The sequence below is a fragment of the Salmo salar genome, chromosome 01, assembly GCF_965601325.2.
Source record: "Salmo salar chromosome 01, fSalSal1, whole genome shotgun sequence".
Lineage (NCBI taxonomy): Eukaryota > Metazoa > Chordata > Actinopteri > Salmoniformes > Salmonidae > Salmo > Salmo salar.
This window is the reverse complement of record NC_138291.1, coordinates 24079053-24102500: the sequence shown is the minus strand read 5'-3', so window position 1 is coordinate 24102500 and position 23448 is coordinate 24079053. Positions and strand designations below refer to the sequence as shown.

Below are 23448 nucleotides of genomic sequence, written 5' to 3'. Positions count from 1 at the left end.
AACTTTATTTGGGTGTTTGAGTAGACCCTCTCTGGTATCCTTCTACCACACTCACCGAATGCCCTTAACGTTAATGGGATGAAAGGAGGCATGGGTCAATACAGTAGCTGAGACCGTTAGTGACAGGGTCCTTACAGCTTTGGGCCTCGGTGCTGTGTTTTATGTAGTCTTGATGGTACACACCATAATGGGCTTCTTACCACAGGCATCAAGTGGGAGATTTTCTAGCTCTCTGGGAGAGTAAGAGGAAAGCTGCCCAGCCTTTACTGGAACACAGCAATACAATAAAACAGAAAGAGAAGAAACATTGGTCTGTCTCCTACACTACTTACAGGAGGTCTCTTGGCCTGTGTGGTGAGGTGAGTGCATTACACTCATGCTGAAGACTGCTCTTAATGAAGGAGCCATTTGTTTCCATGGTTACCTCAATCCAGCAGCCCTTACTTGGAAGTACATTCTACCTTGACTTCAAGTTAAGAGAGAATTGTTCAGCTGTTATAATAAAACAATAAATTATAAGATTATTTGATAATAATGTAGTGAAATTAGGTTACATGTAGTGATAGACAATTCAATTACGTTTTGAAGTGAGTGTTGTTGCGAGAGACACTCAGCCAACACCTTGCACAGTTCATTCAAATGGTTTCAACCTTTAGATTTAGAGAAGTCAGATATTCTGCTATGACAACCAGAACATACACTCCCCTATTTACACTCCTCTACATACACTCCCCTATTTACACTCCCCTACATACACTCCCCTACATACACTCCCCTATTTACACTCCGCTACATACACTCCCCATTTACACTCCCCTACATACACTCCCCTATTTACACTCCCCTACATACACTCCCCTATTTACACTCCCCTACATACACTCCCCTATTTACACTCCCCTACATACACTCCCCTATTTACACTCCACTACATACACTCCCCTATTTACACTCCCCTACATACACTCCCCTACATACACTCCCCTATTTACACTCCCCTACATACACTCCCCTATTTACACTCCCCTACATACACTCCCCTATTTACACTCCCCTACATACACTCCCCTATTTACACTCCACTACATACACTCCCCTATTTACACTCCACTACATACACTCCCCTATTTACACTCCCCTACATACACTCCCCTACATACACTCCCCTATTTACACTCCCCTACATACACTCCCCTACGTATTTATTTGGATAGTGAAGCTAAAACTTTTAATTTGGTTCTATACCCCAGCATTTGGGATTTGTGATCAAATGTTTTATATGAGGGAACAGTACAGAGTGTCTCCTTTTATTTCAGGACGTTTTAATACAAATCTGTTTTACCATTTAGAAAGCACTTTGTGAATCTACTCCCTCCATTTGAAGGTGTCATAAGTATTGGGACAAATTCACTTATAGTGTATTACATTTAGTCAGAAGTTCAGTATTTGGTCGCACATTCCTAGCACACAAAGTCTCTCACCATTACCAATAACAGAGGAGGTTAGGATTTTCTTGGGAGTATGATATTTATGCATCTGTAACTTTCTCACTCATTATTATTCACAATTTATTCATGATTATCCATCATTATGGTAGCATTCACATTAATGTAGAAGTATTCAGAAACATATTCTATTCTTATTTACAATAAAAGTGACTCCAAAATGCCAGAATGCATTATTTCCCATTCATTTCTATTGGGCACAAGATAAACTAAAACACACCCAAAACAAACTGAAATTGCATCCAACAATTTTGTAAAGTCACAAACCTGATGAAGTCATTGCATGCTAGGATGGGACAAAATACCACACTTTGACTATAAGTGAATTTGTCCAAATACTTACAACACTTTCAAATGGGGGGACTAGATACATAAAGTGCTTTCATTTCTAAATGGTAAAACAAATATGCATACAAATACCCTCAAATAAAAGGTGACATTCTGTACTGTCGCCTCACATAAGACATTTGCTCAACAATCCAAAATGCTTGAGTATGGAGCCAAATTAAAAGTTTTAGCTTCACTGTCCAAATAAATACAGTTGAAGTCGGAAGTTTACATACCCTTAGGTTGGAGTCATTAAAACACGTTTTTCAACCACTCCACACATTTGTTGTTAACAAACTATAGTTTTGGCAAGTCAGTTAGGACTTCTACTGTGTGCATGACACAAGTAATTTTTCCAACAATTGTTTACAGACAGATTATTTCACTTATAATTCACTGTATCACAATTCCAGTGGGTCGGAAGTTTACATACACAAAGTTGACGGTGCCTTTAAACAGCTTGGAAAATTCCAGAAAATGATGTCATTGGTTTAGAAGCTTCTGATAGGCTAATTGACATCATTTGAGTCAATTGGAGGTGTACCTGTGGGTGTATTTCAAGGCCTACCTTCAAACGTAATGCCTCTTTGCTTGACATCATGGGAAAATCAAAAGAAATCAGCCAAGACCTCAGAAAAGAATTGTAGACCTCCAAAAGTCTGGTTCATCCTTGGGAGCAATTTCCAAACACCTGAAGTTACCACGTTCATCTGTACAAACAATAGTACGCAAGAATAAACACCATGGGACCAAGCAGCCGTCATACCGCTCAGGAAGGAGACGCGTTCTGTCTCCTAGAGATGAACGTACTTTGGTGCGAAAAGTGCAAATCATCCCAGAACAACAGCAAAGGACCTTGTGAAGATGCTGGAGGAAACAGGTACAAAAGTATCTATATCCACAGTAAAACGAGTCCTTATTCGACATAACCTGAAAGGCAAGGAAGAAGCCACTGCTCCAAAACTGCCATTAAACAACCAGACTACGGTTTGTAACTGCACATGGGGACAAAGATCGTACTTTTTGGAGAAATGTCCTCTGGTCTGATGAAACAAAAATAGAACTGTTTGGCCATAATGACCATCGTTATGTTTGGAGGAAAAAGGGGGATGCTTGCAAGCCGAAGAACACCATCCCATTTGTGAAGCACGGGGGTGGCAGCGTCATTTGTGGGGGTTCTTTGCTGCAGGAGGGACTGGTGCACTTCACAAAATAGATGGCGTCATGAGGCAGGAAAATTATGTGGATATATTGAAGCAACATCTCAAGACATCAGTCTGGAAATTAAAGCTTGGTCGCAAATTGGTCTTCCAAATGGACAATGACCCCAAGTATACTTCCAAAGTTGTGGCAAAATGGCCTAAGGACAACAAAGTCAAGGTATTGGAGTGGCCATCACAAAGCCCTGACCTCAATCTTATAGAACATTTGTGGGCAGAACTGAAAAAGCGTGTGTGAGCAAGGAGGCCTACAAACCTGACTCAGTTACACCAGCTCTGTCAGAAGGAATGGGCCAAAATTCACCCAACTTATTGTGGGAAGCTTGTGGAAGGCTACCCGAAATGTTTGACCCAAGTTAAACAATTTAAAGGCAATGCTACCAAATACTAATTGAGTGTATGTAAACTTCTGACCCACTGGGAATGTGATAAAAGAAATAAAAGCTGAAATAAATCATTCTCTGTACTATTATTCTGACATTTCACATTCTTAATATAAAGTGGTGATCCTTACTGACCTAAGACAGGGAATTTTTACTAGGATTAAATGTTAGGAATTGTGAAAAACTGAGTTTAAATGTATTTGGCTAAGGTGTATGTAAACTTCTGACTTCAACTGTATGTGGGGGAGTGTAAATAGTGGAGTGTAATTAGGGGAGTGTAAGTAGTGGCAATGTAAGTAGGGGATATGTAAGTAGGGAAGTGTAAGTAGGGGAGTGTAAGTAGGGGCTATGTAAGTAGGGGTTATGTAAGTAGGGGAGTTTAAGTAGGGGATATGTAAGTAGGGGCTATGTAAGTAGGGAAGTGTAAGTAGGGGAGTGTAAGTAGGGGCTATGTAAGTAGGGGTTATGTAAGTAGGGGAGTGTAAGTAGGGGATATGTAAGTAGGGGCTATGTAAGTAGGGAGGTGTAAGTAGGGGAGTGTAAGTAGTGGCTATGTAAGTAGGGGAGTGTAAGTAGGGGAGTGTAAGTAGGGGAAATGTAAGTAGGGGAGTGTAAGTAGGGGAGTATAAGTAGGGGCTATGCAAGTAGGGGAGTGTAAGTAGTGGCTATGTAAGTAGGGGAGTGTAAGTAGGGGAGTGTAAGTAGGGGATATGTAAGTAGGGGAGTGTAAGTAGGAAAGTGTAAGTAGGGGAGTGTAAGTAGGGGATATGTAAGTAGGGGAGTGTAAGTAGGAAAGTGTAAGTAGGGGAGTGTAAGTAGGGGCTATGTAAGTAGGGGAATGTAAGTAGGGGAGTGTAAGTAGGGGATATGTAAGTAGGGGAATGTAAGTAGGGGAGTGTAAGTATTACATATTTTCCTCTCTTTCTATCTGCTTCAAAATTTGATTCCTATTATTTTGCTATCAATCTAAAAAGTCCCTAACATGCCATTTTAACGAGAGCACGTCGCTGTGAGAGTCACTGAGCCATTAATCTGAGGAGGTCTGGGAGATTGGTTCCCACTGTTTCTGCTACATCACAAAATGGCTCAAAAATCTCCACTTTATTGAGGCCTGGTTGTTGTGTTAATTAGAGACAGCCACAGGAGGAGTACTACCAGCTCCTAATTGTTTGCAGAATATATCCTAACATTTCTGGAGCCCCGGTACCCCCACACACACACACACACACACACACACACACACACACACACACACACACACACACACACACACACACACACACACACACACACACACACACACACACACACACACACACACACACACACACACACACACACACACACACACACTCCCACTCACACACACATACACTCCCATCTGCCGCTCATATGGAAACAAGCCTCTGATATCCCTACTGGAACCACAGTACAGTGAGCAGAGTGACAGAGGATGGTGTTCTAGTGTTCTCACAGCTCAGACAGATACTCCGTCATTTATAGTTTCCTCTTGACAAAGCCGCATCTCTGCACCATATCTTTCTCTCTCTCTCCTTCCTCCTCTTTCTCTGCATCACTAAGTATGTCTCTCTCTCTCTCTCTCATTCCTCCTCTCTTTCTGCATCCCTCTCATCTCTTCATTGTTTATTATCATGCAGTCGTGAGGTTGTCGTTGTTGGTTGATTATCCTCCTTTCAAATATTAACATGTTACTCTCTAATGTCTGAATAAGATCTGACTTGGGATCAGATCTCATACTTAGTAGGGTTCTTTTGTAATGCGATTCGGATGCTTGATTTCGTTTTTCAGCAGTATCACTGTAGCGAGAAGGGAAACTGATGTGCATGCGAAAGATAGGCTGGAAACAAAGAGAACATTTAAAGCTGTAATCGCCATTAGAAATCATTAGTGAATATGCAATATCCTTTTACAATTCGTTCAGTCTAGAAAATGAAACCAAACTGTAACAGAACAAAGGCCAAGAGTCATTAAATCCTCCAGTTCAATTTGAAAGCATTTCAAATAAAGACTACCTCATGTAAGCAAAATACTCTGGCGGTTAGTTTAACAACTTGCATTACACAGGCGTAGCAATTTGGCCAAGATCTTCTTTTTTTGTGATTGAAATCAAACTGTAATTAGGAGGAATGGGTTGAAAAAATCAAGGAGACTGCTTAATGTTTGTGGATAACTTTATGCTTCCAAGTCCTGACTTTAATCCTATGATACATGAATCCTAAATGGAAATGTGGCTGTACAGTGCGTTCGGAAAGTATTCATACCCCTTCCCTTTTTCTACTTTTTTTTAACCTTATTCTAAAATTGATTAAATAAATGTTTTTTCTCATCAATCTACACACGAATCCCACAATGACAAAGCGAAAACAGGTTTTTAGACATTTTTGCAAAAGTTTAAAAAAAAAATGAAAAACCTTATTTACATAAGCATTCAGACCCTTTGCTATGAGACTCGAAATTGAGCTCAGGTGCATCCTGTTTCCTTTGATAATCCTTGAGATGTTTCTACAACTTGATTGGAGTCCACCTGTGGTAAATTCAATTGATTGGACATGATTTGACAAGGCACGCACCTGTCTATATAAAGTTCCACAGTTGACAGTGCATGTCAAAACAAAAACCAAGCCATGAGTTCGAAGGAACTGTCCTTAGAGCTCCGAGACAGGATTGTGTCGATGCACAGATCTGGGGAAGGGTACCAAAAATGTCTGCAGCATTGAAGGTCCCCAAGAACACAGTGGCCTCCATCATTCTAAAATGGAAGCAATTTATTACCACCAAGACTCTTCCTAGAGCTGGCCGCCCGGCCAAACTGAGCAATCGGGGGAAAGGGGCCTTGGTCAGGGAGGTGACCAAGAACCCAATGTTCACTCTGACAGAGCTCCAGAGTTCCTCTGTGGAGATGGAAGAACTTTCCAGAAGGACAACCATCTCTGCAGCACTCCACCAATCAGGCCTTTATTGTAGAGTGGCCAGACGGAAGCCACTCCTCAGTAAAAGGCACATGACAGCACACTTGGAATTTGCCAAAAGCACCCAAAGGACTCTCAGACCATGAGTTGAGTTGAGTTTATTATTATTTTTACAGGGACAGTGCACATTAATCAACATTTCAGTAAAAGTGCCGGTTTTAGCCAGCCGGCAAATTTTCAACCGCAGTCCCTGGGCAGGTTATTAAAAACAATTGCAATTACAATACTGACAATCAATGAGCAGTGAGAACACGCAGAGCAACGTAGGACAAGCAATACGTAGCATGCAGACAGAGCAACGTAGGACAAGCAATACGTAGCATGCAGACAGAGCAACATAGGACAAGCAATACGTAGCATGCAGACAGAGCAACATAGGACAAGCAATACGTAGCATGCAGACAGAGCAACATAGGACAAGCAATACGTAGCATGCAGACAGAGCAACATAGGACAAGCAATACGTAGCATGCAGACAGAGCAACATAGGACAAGCAATACGTAGCATGCAGACCAGAGCAACATAGCACAAAAACCAACAAGACAAAATCCATAAAAGCAGCAAAGTGTTTCCACACCTCACAAGCTACAGACAACAGACAACATGGAAAGCGGCAATACACAGCTAGGGATTATGTCTGATTGGTCTTTAGCCATGTCTTCCTTTTTTTGTGAAAGTGTGATTGGTGTTGCAGTTGTGTGTGTCTGATGGCAGTGTATTCCAAACATGGGAAGCTCTCACAGAGAAATCAGATTGACTAAAGGTGCTTTTCCTTAAGGGAACTATACCGTGAGAAACAAGAACAACAAGATTCATTGGTATGATGAAACTAAGATTGAATTATTTGGCGGAATGCCAAGAGTCATCTCTGGAGGAAACCTGACACCATCCCTACGGTGAAGATGTGGGTGGCAGCATCATGCTGTGGAGATGTTTTCCAGCGGCAGGGACTGGGAGACTAGTCAGGATCGAAGGAAAGATGAATGGAGCAAAGTACAGAGAGATCCTTGATGGAAAAGCTGCTTCAGAACGCTCAGGACTTCAGACTGAGGCGAAGGTTCACCTTCCAACAGGAACTTGGCACACTGCCAAGACAATGCAGGAGTGGCTTCGAGACAAGTCTTTAAATGTCCATGATTTGAACCCAATCAAATGTCTCTGGAGAGACCTCAAAATAGCTGTGTAGCGATGCTCCCCATCCAACCTGACAGAGCTTGAGAGGATCTGCAGAGAAGAATGGGAGAATCTCCCCAAATATAGGTGTGCCAAGCTTGTAGTGTCATACCCAAGAAGACTCAAGGCTGTAATCGTTGCCAAAGTTGCTTCAACAAAGTACTGAGTAAAGGGTCTGAATACTTATGCAAATGTGATACAAGTAAAAAATAAATAATACATTAGCAAAAATGTCTAAAAACCTGGGGTATTGTGTTTAGATTGATGAAGGGAAAAACTATTTTATCAATTTTAGGCTGTAATGTAAAAAAATATGGAAAAAGTCAAGGGGTCTGAATACTTTCCAAATGTACTTTATACATCTTATCAGAAGTCATACATTTTTAAACTTTTTAAATTGTCAACATTAAAAGTTCTTCAGAATTGCTTCAATATCTATCTCTATTGATTAGCAACTCAAGAGAGATCCTGTATAGCTTACACATTGATTAATGTGTTTAGAAATGTTCTGAATATATAAATAAAAGCACTCGCAGAAACCCTGTCCACAAGCAAGTATAGAATGATATTCTTAGTTCCATCACATTAAGCAGCAGCATATCTCAAGCTGAGAAGTGAACACATATGAGCATGTGATGTTCAACATCTGATGCGCTTTGCGTGAGAAACGAATGTGCTTCACCTCAAAAACCTCACTCCTGTAGCACAGAGAAGAGGAGAGAGAAAAAAGAGAGAGAAAAGAGCGAAGAGAAGTGAGAGAGGGACACTGAAGCTCTGATGGTATTTATAATACCAGGTCAGTTAGTACACTATGGCTGAGTGGAAGTGTGTGAGACGGAGAGGCTCTCTAATAAAGGCGCTAATCTGATACAGACTAACAGCTCGTGTCGTTCTCCGATAATAACCACAATGAGGTTACACCTGCTCCTCTCTCACAACAGACCTGTTATCCAGAGACACACCAAGCATCCATTTACGTCATTTAGCATCCAACCATTACTGGAGATATAACCATCTGAGGTATGCTAAATACTCACAGAACTAATAGCTTGGTACTAATAACATTAATAGCTTGGTATCTCAAATTCCGGAAATGTTGTCAATACAAGTAGAAAATAAAAGCCCACACTCACTTTCTTTATACACTTTTATTGGGTTACAAACCTTCCACTTTGGCTGTATTCAGTGTTTGAGCCAGGTGATGTACCTAGTTCACAGTGAGTCTGATTGGGCATAGGCACTGGGTCATATACTTGGTTTGGTTCCCTGACTACTTTTCCTCCTAGTTGGAAGGGAAGCTTGTTTTCCCAGCAGGCCCTTTAGACAGGAGGACGTTTAGACTGTAATGCTCAGGGGAGCCAGTTCCTTTGTGGCAGAAAAAAGGCCCCAGTTTATTAGGATGGGAATAGTTTTATATGTTTGGCTTGTTGCACTGTATGAATGAAAGTTAATTTCTGTGTGAGAAAAAATGTACAATGCTTCGCCACGGTAGTAGTGGGGATATTTTGGTGGATTCTGAGAGGTGGTCTGGTTAGTTCTACAACTCGGAAATTAAAAGCTGAAGGAGTCATGACTGTTAGAATTGTGTGAGAAACTTTTGGTAAAACCCTCAAATGAATTCTCTAACATTACGGATAAGCCTAAAGATGAATTTAACGAAAGGATGAGATCTTTGATGCCAAAAACATTACAACAAAGTTATTGTGGCAGTGTCATAAGTTACTAGACAGTAGCTTACTATCAAAACTGTCGAAATCTGCAGTGAGGAAGAATGGTCCCTGGGGAATTTATTAATCACTTAGACATGTGGTGTGTTTTTTCCTCCCTCCTAAATTAATAATATACTTAATTGGAAGCCAGTCAAAGCCTTTCTGCTGAGCGTCAGGCCTTCAAAGCCAAAACATGGAGATTGGCTGAGTGAGCTGAAATCTGTAACCAGATATTAAGAGTTTCAATATTCGAAAAGCTAGGCAAATAATGAAAAACTCACGACGGCCACCGAGTAGCGGAATCCTGTCTCCAATTTAGCCGAGTATAATATCTATTTATAAAACTCTGAGGGCATATTGGATGGGAGCAACGCTCTGGACTTGATTAGTGTTGTAAACGTTTGAGGTACTTATTTACTTTTTGGACTGTCTCGTCGTTTTCACTGTCTGTCAATACCCATTGATGGGAAACGCCTTCAGGGGTCGCCAACAAGATGGCTTCCAGGTAGAGGAAGGGAGGAGACATTTGCTGATTTTGTGGTCAATCAACCCCCAAACCCCATCTCCCCTAAATTGTTTGGCTGAGTATGCTAAAGTCTCTATAATGTACAAGGTTAAAGTTGTGCTAAGTGTTGTCGTAAATAACATTTTCTGGTGGTCAACCAGCAACCACAAGGCTCCAAATTAAACCCTTTTGGGTTCAATGTAGAACCCTCTGTGGAAAGGGTTCTACATGCAACGCAATAGGGTTCTACCTTGGACCAAATAGGGTTTTTCAAAGGGTTCTCCTATGGGGACAGCTGAAGAATATTTTTTGTTTGGACAAGAAAGTATTTTGGAAAGGCGAACAACTTATATTTACATCAACAAACATCACTGGAGGGGTGACCAACATGTTTCTGAAATGAATCTTGAAAACAAACTAAAGATAGACTTTGCATGGCATAACTGGTGTGTATTGTGAATATGGCATGGCTGGTGTGTATTGTGAATATGGCATGGCTGGTGTGTATTGTGAATATGGCATGGCTGGTGTGTATTGTGAATATGGCATGGCTGGTGTGTATTGTGAATATGGTATGGCTGGTGTGTATTGTGAATATGGCATGGCTGGTGTGTATTGTGAATATGGTATGGCTGGTGTGTATTGTGAATATGGTATGGCTGGTGTGTATTGTGAATATGGTATGGCTGGTGTGTATTGTGAATATGGCATGGCTGGTGTGTATTGTGAATATGGTATGGCTGGTGTGTATTGTGAATATGGTATGGCTGGTGTGTATTGTGAATATGGTATGGCTGGTGTTTATTGTGAATATGGTATGGCTGGTGTGTATTGTGAATATGGTATGGCTGGTGTGTATTGTGAATATGGTATGGCTGGTGTGTATTGTGAATATGGTATGGCTGGTGTGTATTGTGAATATGGTATGGCTGGTGTGTATTGTGAATATGGTATGGCTGGTGTGTATTGTGAATATGGCATAACTGGTGTGTATTGTGAATATGGCATGGCTGGTGTGTATTGTGAATATGGTATGGCTGGTGTGTATTGTGAATATGGCATGGCTGGTGTGTATTGTGAATATGGCATGGCTGGTGTGTATTGTGAATATGGTATGGCTGGTGTGTATTGTGAATATGGTATGGCTGGTGTGTATTGTGAATATGGCATGGCTGGTGTGTATTGTGAATATGGTATGGCTGGTGTGTATTGTGAATATGGTATGGCTGGTGTGTATTGTGAATATGGTATGGCTGGTGTTTATTGTGAATATGGTATGGCTGGTGTGTATTGTGAATATGGTATGGCTGGTGTGTATTGTGAATATGGTATGGCTGGTGTGTATTGTGAATATGGTATGGCTGGTGTGTATTGTGAATATGGTATGGCTGGTGTGTATTGTGAATATGGTATGGCTGGTGTGTATTGTGAATATGGTATGGCTGGTGTGTATTGTGAATATGGCATGGCTGGTGTGTATTGTGAATATGGTATGGCTGGTGTGTATTGTGAATATGGTATGGCTGGTGTGTATTGTGAATATGGTATGGCTGGTGTGTATTGTGAATATGGTATGGCTGGTGTGTATTGTGAATATGGCATGGCTGGTGTGTATTGTGAATATGGTATGGCTGGTGTGTATTGTGAATATGGTATGGCTGGTGTGTATTGTGAATATGGTATGGCTGGTGTGTATTGTGAATATGGTATGGCTGGTGTGTATTGTGAATATGGTATGGCTGGTGTGTATTGTGAATATGGTATGGCTGGTGTGTATTGTGAATATGGTATGGCTGGTGTGTATTGTGAATATGGCATGGCTGGTGTGTATTGTGAATATGGTATGGCTGGTGTGTATTGTGAATATGGTATGGCTGGTGTGTATTGTGAATATGGTATGGCTGGTGTGTATTGTGAATATGGTATGGCTGGTGTGTATTGTGAATATGGTATGGCTGGTGTGTATTGTGAATATGGTATGGCTGGTGTGTATTGTGAATATGGTATGGCTGGTGTGTATTGTGAATATGGTATGGCTGGTGTGTATTGTGAATATGGCATGGCTGGTGTGTATTGTGAATATGGTATGGCTGGTGTGTATTGTGAATATGGCATGGCTGGTGTGTATTGTGAATATGGCATGGCTGGTGTGTATTGTGAATATGGTATGGCTGGTGTGTATTGTGAATATGGTATGGCTGGTGTGTATTGTGAATATGGTATGGCTGGTGTGTATTGTGAATATGGTATGGCTGGTGTGTATTGTGAATATGGTATGGCTGGTGTGTATTGTGAATATGGTATGGCTGGTGTGTATTGTGAATATGGTATGGCTGGTGTGTATTGTGAATATGGTATGGCTGGTGTGTATTGTGAATATGGCATGGCTGGTGTGTATTGTGAATATGGCATGGCTGGTGTGTATTGTGAATATGGTATGGCTGGTGTGTATTGTGAATATGGTATGGCTGGTGTGTATTGTGAATATGGCATGGCTGGTGTGTATTGTGAATATGGTATGGCTGGTGTGTATTGTGAATATGGTATGGCTGGTGTGTATTGTGAATATGGTATGGCTGGTGTGTATTGTGAATATGGTATGGCTGGTGTGTATTGTGAATATGGTATGGCTGGTGTGTATTGTGAATATGGCATGGCTGGTGTGTATTGTGAATATGGCATAACTGGTGTGTATTGTGAATATGGCATGGCTGGTGTGTATTGTGAATATGGTATGACTGGTGTGTATTGTGAATATGGTATGGCTGGTGTGTATTGTGAATATGGCATGGCTGGTGTGTATTGTGAATATGGTATGGCTGGTGTGTATTGTGAATATGGTATGGCTGGTGTGTATTGTGAATATGGTATGGCTGGTGTGTATTGTGAATATGGTATGGCTGGTGTGTATTGTGAATATGGCATGGCTGGTGTGTATTGTGAATATGGCATAACTGGTGTGTATTGTGAATATGGCATGGCTGGTGTGTATTGTGAATATGGCATGGCTGGTGTGTATTGTGAATATGGTATGGCTGGTGTGTATTGTGAATATGGAATGGCTGGTGTGTATTGTGAATATGGTATGGCTGGTGTGTATTGTGAATATGGTATGGCTGGTGTGTATTGTGAATATGGCATGGCTGGTGTGTATTGTGAATATGGTATGGCTGGTGTGTATTGTGAATATGGTATGGCTGGTGTGTATTGTGAATATGGCATGGCTGGTGTGTATTGTGAATATGGTATGGCTGGTGTGTATTGTGAATATGGTATGGCTGGTGTGTATTGTGAATATGGCATGGCTGGTGTGTATTGTGAATATGGTATGACTGGTGTGTATTGTGAATATGGCATGGCTGGTGTGTATTGTGAATATGGTATGGCTGGTGTGTATTGTGAATATGGTATGGCTGGTGTGTATTGTGAATATGGCATGGCTGGTGTGTATTGTGAATATGGTATGGCTGGTGTGTATTGTGAATATGGTATGGCTGGTGTGTATTGTGAATATGGTATGGCTGGTGTGTATTGTGAATATGGTATGGCTGGTGTTTATTGTGAATATGGCATGGCTGGTGTGTATTGTGAATATGGTATGGCTGGTGTGTATTGTGAATATGGTATGGCTGGTGTGTATTGTGAATATGGTATGGCTGGTGTGTATTGTGAATCTGATCTGATGCGGGATCCCGGCCAGTGGGCCATTGTGACAGACTGGATGAAGAATGAAGAAAGCTGTATGTGGCGTCTCAGCCCCTTTAGCACAGTTCATCCAGAGTTAGCCTGCACGTTAAGAGCAGCTCTCTGATTGTCTATGGCAGTTCTGAGGAGACTGAACGCTGTGAATGTATGCTAAATACATTACCACACCACCCTCAGACGAACAAAAATGAGAAAATATGTATTATACCCTTCCATAATAATTACAGAATGAAATAATTGGTATGGTGAGAGACACAAATGTTCAAGTCTGTCATGATACAATGCACTGGGATGTCAGCGCAATTTATAACGTCTAGACAAGCTATTTAAACTGGGACCCTTCGATGTGGAAAATAAATATCGGAACAGGAACACTAGCATGCAGGCAGGAAATTATTCAGACGACGACAATATGTGGATAACTGGATAATGAGATAGAAATTATCACAATATAATTTTCTATTTGATTTTTTAAAGTCTCCCATCTACTGTATATGGCTGCAATTCTACTGTATATGGGAGTCATTTCTTTAACTGTAATCACCTTGTCTTATGAGCTGCTAATATTTCATTAGGCCCTTATGATGCTGTTGGTTAAATCCACATCGTTACTATCATCCTCTTCATGACCTCATCCCTTTCGTCTGAGAGACAACTGAATTATGAACAAACCCCAGCTGTTAATGTTTTATTTCACTTATTATGCAGTTGTATAATATATTCCCTAAACTACAGCTGGTTACATACAATGAGACCGCTGACATTTAGGGACAAGCAACAGTCTAATACCACCAGTGATTATGGCATAGGGACCTAAGTGTGGCAATAATTAAGTTACAAGAAGATGATATAAGTGCTATTAAGTCTTAATTGCCATGTCATTAAGTGTTTATTACCGTGTAATTAACTATGATTTCAAAATTTCCCAAACAAGTCCCTAGTTCGAAGTGTTGGGTTAGTGAAGGAGAAATGAGGTCCTAACCAACAACTCTTTTAAAGGAAATTAAAGAGTGAAAATTAAGATACTTCTTGAATATAAATGAATTATATGCCGTTTGTAAAGCTATCTTGTGAACTAGATTAAACAAACCTAGACAATAATTGGAGTCCATATGACCTGAATTTGAAACTTCTTCAGCATGTTGTTGATTTTCAGAAGGCATGACCCCTCCCTGCATGCTTAGTAAATACCGTTAAACAGATGTTTTGAAAAACATCCTATCTGTAGCCACAACACAAAGAAAAATCATCCCATTTAGGATAGTGTATGACAGCTTTTAGTTTATTTTCATATTCAGCTCATTTCAGTTGCCTATGTACAGTATGACACATCTGGTTTTCAATGTGGAGACATGGAGCAATTCAACAGCAAAAACAGGTCAAGCTGAACGTTAAGACTGAAGCCTCTTTTTCCTTCATTACAAGAAATCTTTAATCATGCTCAAAACATCCATTGCCCATCCCTCTTCCCAAAAGCAATAAAAAAAAAAGTTAATTACGGTGGAGGAAAAATGCAGATAATGATAGGATATAGAAGCTGTAGGCTATGAAATTGTTTTTTTATACTTTTTTTCTCTGTTTTTCAAAGAAATATCTCAAGTTGTTTACGTTTAGTTAATTGTCTTTGGTGCAATAAAACGCATGATTTAGGGATGTGACAACCTGCCCAAAAAGTATAAAAAGTTATTTCAAGAGACGAACATTTCAGAAATGGGAATTTTTACTACTTGGCTTTTTGGACACCATATTAGTCATAGTGAAACTGTCCTCTGTGAATTGATCCCTCTTTAATGTACTTTACTTTAAGACTATATTTGGCAGATATAAGGGATTTGGCTTTTACATTAATGTCTTCAAGCAAATGCCAGTCAATTGAGTGTTGGTGGTCATAATGTATTTTACCGGTCATTCAGCTTTACCAGTCACAGGATTTGGGGAATTTCTACTTGTTTAGTATGAAGATACCAGAGCGAGGCACAGTGTTTTGTCAAATAGGTAGTTAAAAATTAACAACAATGTTTGTATACTGAAACTCAATACTGAAAAGGCCATTCTACAATGGGTTAGTCAAAACAAACAGTGTGTTGAGATTAAGCCATACTAAAAATTCAGTTTAGCACTTGTAAGCCGATGACGGAAAAATGGGAATCTTGTTTTCTGTTCCATCTGAGGAATCCCTGCTCATTCACTGTCCCATCAGCCAAGCTAGCCAATTCATTTACTTGATCTCCACTGTGAAAGGCATCTACACATTATTTCCCCTTGCTTCTAGCCTAACATTTGGTTTGCAACAATGGGGGTTTGTACAAACGTTTGCTGTCTGTCTCTCGATATTTGCAACATGGATTCAATATTGGACATCTTTTCTCAGCCAGTTGAAATCATGAATCAGTAGCATTTTTATGGATATATACAAAGAATTGTCAAATAGAAAAAAGTGTCAAAAACTAAATGAAATGCAGCTACTTTTCTGTTATTCTAGCTGCACGGTTTGACACAACTGTGTTAGCCGTAGTTGGCTAGCTAGCAAGCAAGAGATAAGATTGTTGCCAGCCCGCATGGCAACGGAACATTTAGAATGAACGACTGGATATAGACTGGGTCGTATCTCTGGCAACCTAACCGATAGAATGAATGGCCAGCCGGCTTGGCTAGCAAACATACTGTAGATGTGTCGGGACTAGGCTGAGGAATGAAACAGTAGTATATGAATACATATATCAAAATATATATATTTTTTTTAATTGGTAACCCTCAAGGTTGTGCAAAACAACAAAACAACTTGTTTAGCATGGCTGTGCTGATTTACGGTACTCAGTTCAACCTCGTACCTACAGTGTCAACTGCAGCACAACCGTGCTAAAAAGGTTATTTAGCTTGCCCTCTCGTGTACAATTGCTTTATTGATAGTGAACATGACAAGAATACTAAGAATGAAAAGAATGCTACAAAAAAACTATGTAAGAAGAAGTATTTTCCCCCTATAAGACTGACCTGAGGTAACCTTGGTGTGGATCTGTACCTTCTCTCCAGCTGCTCAGTTCTGTAATCCCTCAGCAGAAAGCCCTACACGGGGGAACACCCCCCCCCCCCCCCCCCCCCCCCAGCTATGGAGCAGAAGTGGTCCCTCTATCCCTTCCCATTCTCTCTCCCTTCTCTGTCTAGTGCTAGGTCACTCCGTCTGGCTCTGAAACTCTTCTCACAGACAAGACACAGACAATCACGCACGTCGTACACACACAGCACACACGCACGCCGCACACACACATCACACGCAGCCCTCTCCACATACACACATACAGACACACACGTCCAGACAGCTGACTGTGAGTATCTCTGTGTGCTGAGTCAGAGAAGTACTGTACAGTGTGTCAACATGATGACCATGTCATTCTCTCCCTCTCAATCCTGTCTGTCCTCAGTGTAATAGTCAGTAAGAGGTCACAGATGGCCTCCTGCTGATTTTATAACAGTCCAGGAAAACCCACAGTTGGGGTAAACGCTGACTTGTCTAAAAATACTGTGTTGTAAACCATCCTCCCTGGCAGTGGTGATGAATCATTTATTCTCACCTTCTCCCCCATGCTGTCAAACACCAACACACCATCAGCTGAAAGTTAAACCACTGTGATTTAAAGCCTCACAAACCAGACTCCTCTCTTCGCGGCCACACAACCTACACTGAACCTGAATGTTACCATCAACAAGAAACCTCTTATCTTCACACCATCTCATCCACCATCCCTTTGGCATTGAGACAGGATGTAGACTACAGGGCTACCCCTGCAGACGTAACCAACCCATAACCAAGCCAACAGAAAGACTTGTGTGTTACATGTAGCTAGGGGCCAACCAACGCTCCTTTAATCAGCATCATTTCACAGCGAACAGTCAGTCAGTCAGTAGACTAGAAGCCTGTTATGGGTTTGATCAGGCTAATCACCACACAACCAGCCAGACTCCATCCTCCTGATTGGATTTATAAACGCTTGTTGTTGTCATCGTCGTTAGCCTGGCCCGCTCTGGCACTGAGGAGCCCGAGTGGCCGAACACAGCAATCAGAGGATTACAGAAGTAGGATCTTAATTTGAGCCAGTTTGCTACAACTGGAAAGTAATCCTGCAGCAACAGGACATATTAATTATTATGTGGATTATAATTAATGGACATTTTTGTAGGGGTTGATACATTTTTTTTAAGGGAAAATATAGTCTGAAATTTCTAAGTGGAAATTGCAAACTTCAGAAGCCTTACACTACAAGTTTTACATTTACTGCATTGCAGGAAAGTTCTCCCACAACAGGGTGATCAAATGAATATCCTACATCTGTAGTGAGCAGTTAGGTTTTCTCAGAGGCTCTGAGTCACAGAGAGAGAGCAGAGAGGAAAGTACGCTACACTACATGGGGCAAGGTGCTACCTACGCATGGGCAATGCCACTAGTGATTAGTCACAAAGATTATGAGAGGAAACATTCAGTCGCTACAGACACATGGAGCTCATAGAGAGACAGAGACAGAGAGATGCATAGAATGGAGAAAGAGAGTCTCCGTCTGTCCGGACACTGTGAAAGTTCAGAGAAGAGACAAGAATTCAATAAAAATCACAGCGATGATGCTGATGAGATGATGCTGATCCCTTCACTTATTATGATTGAATTCAAACTCAGTTGGATTCAATTTGATGACTGACAGTAATAATTCTGTGCACAAAAGACAAGAGTGGTTTTATTGCAGGTGATAAAAGGATTTACTGTATGTCTGTGAGTCTCCTAAGCTCTTGAAACTCTCTGACGGAGAGAAGGAGCCTCACCCTTCCTGCATCGGGATGAAAGCCTTCAGGCCCATTGCAGGAGATCCCTGCTTCCAAGAGTTGTCTCACGTCTGCAGTGGAAAGTACCATGGACAGTTGTCAGGAAACAGGCCCTGGGTCACTGTTTGATTCTAGTCTCACTCTGTGGTGAGCCAGACAGGGCCGGCGAGATTGAAGTCCAGTGAAGAGGGAAATAAATGTGATTTCAATATATGGAAATGCTTTGAGGCGTCTTTACACTTGAAAGAGTGTGACAGAACCTGGGATGACCTTTGTTTAAATACCCAAACAAGGAAGAAAGAAGTTTAACGGGCAGGATAGCTGCATAGACAACAGATGAGATAGTGAGTAAGTGTGTGTGTGTGTGTGTGTGTGTGTGTGTGTGTGTGTGTGTGTGTGTGTGTGTGTGTGTGTGTGTGTGTGTGTGTGTGTGTGTGTGTGTGTGTGTGTGTGTGTATAGACAGGGATTGTTTGGTGAATTCCTCACCGGCGAGCCTTTTCTTCTTAGCAGTCATACCACTCATACGTGACATACCTTGTCTTGTTCCTTCATATTTCCAGAGAGAAGGGGCCTTATGCTCTACAAAAAAATAAAAACATGTGGCTTTTGTTGCAGGAAGGAATGAACAACAGCATTCCGTGAGCAACCACATGAAAGGTCCCTCTCGCCACGAGGCTAAACGAGGGCAGGCTCCCCTGCCTCCTTCTCCTGACGCGACTGTGACTAATTAACTAGAGAACAGAACTGACACTCCAGTCTATACATCTTCTCTTCTCCTCTCTCCTCCCCTGTGTTTAGCTTTCCTCCTCTCTCTCCCTCTCTATTCTCCTCTCCGCTGCTCTGCTCTGCTCTCTGCTCTCCTCATCCACACTGTTTAATTGTATAGGGCTCCATTCTGTGTTACGGCAGAGGGGACAGCCACACACGAGCACAAAGGGGCATTGTCTGCTGGTGAAAATGTGGTTTACAGGCCCAGCTATAATGGCTTGGCGGTTGCTGGCAGCCATGCGTGCTTCCTAATATTCGGTTCACATGCGATTTCATTTTGGGAAAACACTGAGTTATGGGGCTTTGCCTTTGTGCAAGAGGGACGCCTCGCCTCACAACTTATTTTCGGAGCCGGCGGGCTCGGGACTCAGCCAGCCTGGCCTCAAAGACTAGACGTAACATAGTGGACGTAAATCTGTGACAGCCAGTGTAGGATGATATGTTTTGTTTGGTATTGTTACATATGACAGAAGGTTAGGGGAGAGTGGAATAAGTTGAGCCAAAGGGTTAGTTGAGCCACCCATTGTTTCTAGGAAACCATACACAAAACTAATCATGTGACCAAATATTTAAGAAGAGGTCATCATTTCATGGAGTCTGTAAAGGAAGAAACCACATGGTATAAGTTAGAAGAAAGAAAAGTTGAATGAATACCCCATACAAATGATGATTACATTTTGTCAGTTTTATGCATAATATGCATAGTATTTTTGCAATGTGTCATGCATATGAACTCAAGATGGAGAAGACATCATCATGCCCTGTGTATACAAATGTAAAACAAGCAGGGGTCTAGTCCCTCTTGAGGTTCTTGAGAGAGCAACCAAGGAAGGGAGAGAAGGGGAGAAGTTCAGTACCAAGGGATGAAAAAATTGACCTTATGACACTGAAGAGGTGTATTGACAAATAAGAAAAGAAACGTGTACCTGTGTGAAAGAGAGGCTGTGACAGAGTAGCAGAGGAACACAAGGTCTCATCTGATGACGTGGAGTCTGAGATGGTAAACGTATCAAGAATCTCCCGGAACAGTTGAATAGGCTTAGTAGCCTCAAATGCTGAGAATTTGCTCTACGATTTGGCACATCAAAACAACATCTCTGGCCTAGACAACTGGTCAAGAAATGGAAGGGTAAGTGTATTTCGAATCAAATCAAATGTTATTTGTCACATGCTTCGTAAAACAACAGGTGTAGACTAACTGTAAAAATGCCAACTTACGGGTCCTTAACCAACAACGCAGAGTTAAAGATAAATATTAAAACAAAATAATAATAATATTAATAGTAGAAATAATGACACAAGGAAAAAATACACAGTGAATAACAAATAATGATAACGAGTAAAAATAACATGGCTATATACAGGAAGTACCAGTATTGAGTCGATGTGCAAGGGTTTGAGGTAATAAAATGGCTATTTACAGGAAGTACCAGTACCAAGTTGTTGAGCAGGGCACTAGGTAATAACATGGCTATATAGAGGAAGTATCAGTACTGAGTCATTGTGCAGGGTACTGGGTAATAACATGGCTATATACATGAAGTATCAGTATCAGTACTGAGTGGTTGTGCAGGGTACTAGGTAATAACATGGCTATATACATGAAGTATCAGTATCAGTACTGAGTCGTTGTGCAGGGTACTGGGTAATAACATGGCTATATACATGAAGTATCAGTATCAGTACTGAGTGGTTGTGCAGGGTACTAGGTAATAACATGGCTATATACAGGAAGTATCAGTACTGAGTCGTTGTGCAGGGTACTGGGTAATAACATGGCTATATACATGAAGTATCAGTATCAGTACTGAGTCGTTGTGCAGGGTACTGGGTAATAACATGGCTATATACATGAAGTATCAGTATCAGTACTGAGTGGTTGTGCAGGGTATGAGGAAATAACATGGCTATATACATGAAGTATCAGTATCAGTACTGAGTTGTTGTGCAGGGTATTAGGTAATTGAGGTAGTTATGTACATATAGTAGGGGTGAAGTGACTAGGCAACAGGATAGATAATAGACAGTAAGTAGCAGTGTGTGTGGTGTGTGTGAAAGTGTACGTGTGTGTGTGTGTGTGTGTGTGTGTGTGTGTGTGTGTGTGTGTGTGTGTGTGTGTGTGTGTGTGTGTGTGTGTGTGTGTGTGTGTGTGTGTGTGTGTGTGTGTGTGTGTGTGTGTGTGTGTGCGTGCGTGTGGCATCAGTATGTGTGTGTGGGCCACTCGTTCAGGTATTCAGGTTTCAAACAATTAAGTATATGTTTTCAAAATACTTCAAACAATGAAGTATATGTTTTCAAAATACTTCAAACAATTAAGTATATGTTTTCAAAATGCTTCAAACAATGAAGTATATGTTTTCAAAATGCTTCAAACAATTAAGTATATGTTTTCAAAATGCTTCAAACAATGAAGTATATGTTTTCAAAATGCTTCAAACAATGAAGTATATGTTTTCAAAATACTTCAAACAATTAAGTATATGTTTTCAAAATACTTCAAACAATGAAGTATATGTTTTCAAAATACTTCAAACAATGAAGTATATGTTTTCAAAATACTTCAAACAATGAAGTATATGTTTTCAAAATGTTTCAAACAATTAAGTATATGTTTTCAAAATGTTTCAAACAATTAAGTATATGTTTTCAAAATACTTCAAACAATGAAGTATATGTTTTCAAAATGCATGCTGCCTCCAGCTCACATTGCAAAGTGGTGTGTGACACGCTGAATGGCGAATGGGAGGCGCGCTTAAATTACCAGTTAAGAAATACAAATAGTAACAATTTTTTATCGTGCCAATCAAAATGGTTTGAACACGCAATTGCATTTAGAGCTGTTGAGCAAAATGCCTGGGCTTATAACAGCATTCACTCCAGCAGAAACAAGCTGAGGAGCAGCAGCAGCTCCAGCACTGTGGCAAGTGATATTCTGCTCCAAACAGGTTCTGTATACTGTGTCCGTGTGATAGGATACATTAAAACTAATGGAAATACACACGCCCCAATATAATTCCACCAAATGTGGCTAATTAACCTAGTGGGCGTATGTGTGTGTGTGTGTGTGTGTGTGTGTGTGTGTGTGTGTGTGTGTGTGTGTGTGTGTGTGTGTGTGTGTGTGTGTGTGTGTGTGTGTGTGTGTGTGTTAGTGCTGAGCAATTAACCACATTTTTTGTTACCAAAGTTGGTTAAAAGATTTGAATTCCATTTTGTTCCGTTTTTATTCTGTGAGCTTGATGTGCAGTTTCTGCAGAGATAAATCAGATCAAGTCTGAACTGTGCAATGTAGTAGGGAGTTGTAGTTTCCAACAGGCCAAAATTCTACATAGTTTAACGCAGAAAACGTGGTAATTACAATGACCATAATCCATTACACCCCCGCTTAAACTTATCCGGTCTGCGGACAGAGAGAAGAGAGAACATGCGATCGAGAGGGATAGAAGCAGTTGCTTTGCAAGCCTGAAAATACATGATCTAAGTCGTGATTGATAGCTGGTATTCAGCAGTCATAAAGCCTTATTTACTTTGAACAACTACTAAAATAGTGATTTTGTCAGACAGCATAGGCAGCAGCTCTATAGAGATGAGATAATGACTTGGAATGAAATAATAAAGTCATCAGACAAAACAAATATTTTGTTCAAGTAATGTGAATAAATGATGGTTAATTAATTTAGTGTTGATACAGCATTCAACCCACATAATGCATAGTGCATTTAATGTAAAAATCGAGATCTGTGATTATTTCTTAGTAATCTAACTGAAACCGAACCGACCTCAAAAAGCACTAATCCCTCAACACTATACTTACACCCCAACACACACACACGCACACGCACACGCACACACACACACACACACACACACACACACACACACACACACACACACACACACACACACACACACTCATATACTGTCTGTGTGTGTGTGTGTGTGTGTGTGTGTGTGTGTGTGTGTGTGTGTGTGTGTGTGTGTGTGTGTGTGTGTGTGTGTGTGTGTGTGTGTGTGTGTGTGTGCGTGGGTGTGTGTGTGCATGCGTGCGTGTGCGTGTGCGTGTGCGTGTGTGTGTGTTGGGGTGTAAGTATAGTGTTGAGGGATTAGTGCTTTTGGGTGTGTGGGTGTCGGTGTGGGTGTGGGTGTGTGTTTGGGTGTAAGTATGTGTGAGTGTTTGGGTAGAGTCTAGTGTGTGTGCATAGTCAGTGTAAGAATGTTAGTGCAAAAAAGAGTCAATGCAGGTTGTCCAGGTAGTTGTTTGATTAGCTATTCAGCAGTCTTATGGCTTGGTGGTAGAAGCTGTTCAGGGTGCTGTTGGTTCCAGACTATTACCGCTTGCCATGCTGTAGCAG

The 23448-nt window shown here is 41.0% G+C and overlaps 1 protein-coding gene across 4 annotated transcripts in view; it reads left to right on the top strand.

The window, feature by feature from the left end:
* runx3 (RUNX family transcription factor 3) overlaps positions 1-23448 on the top strand; it is a 98674-nt gene that overhangs the window by 1027 nt on the left and 74199 nt on the right. The window lies entirely within an intron of this gene.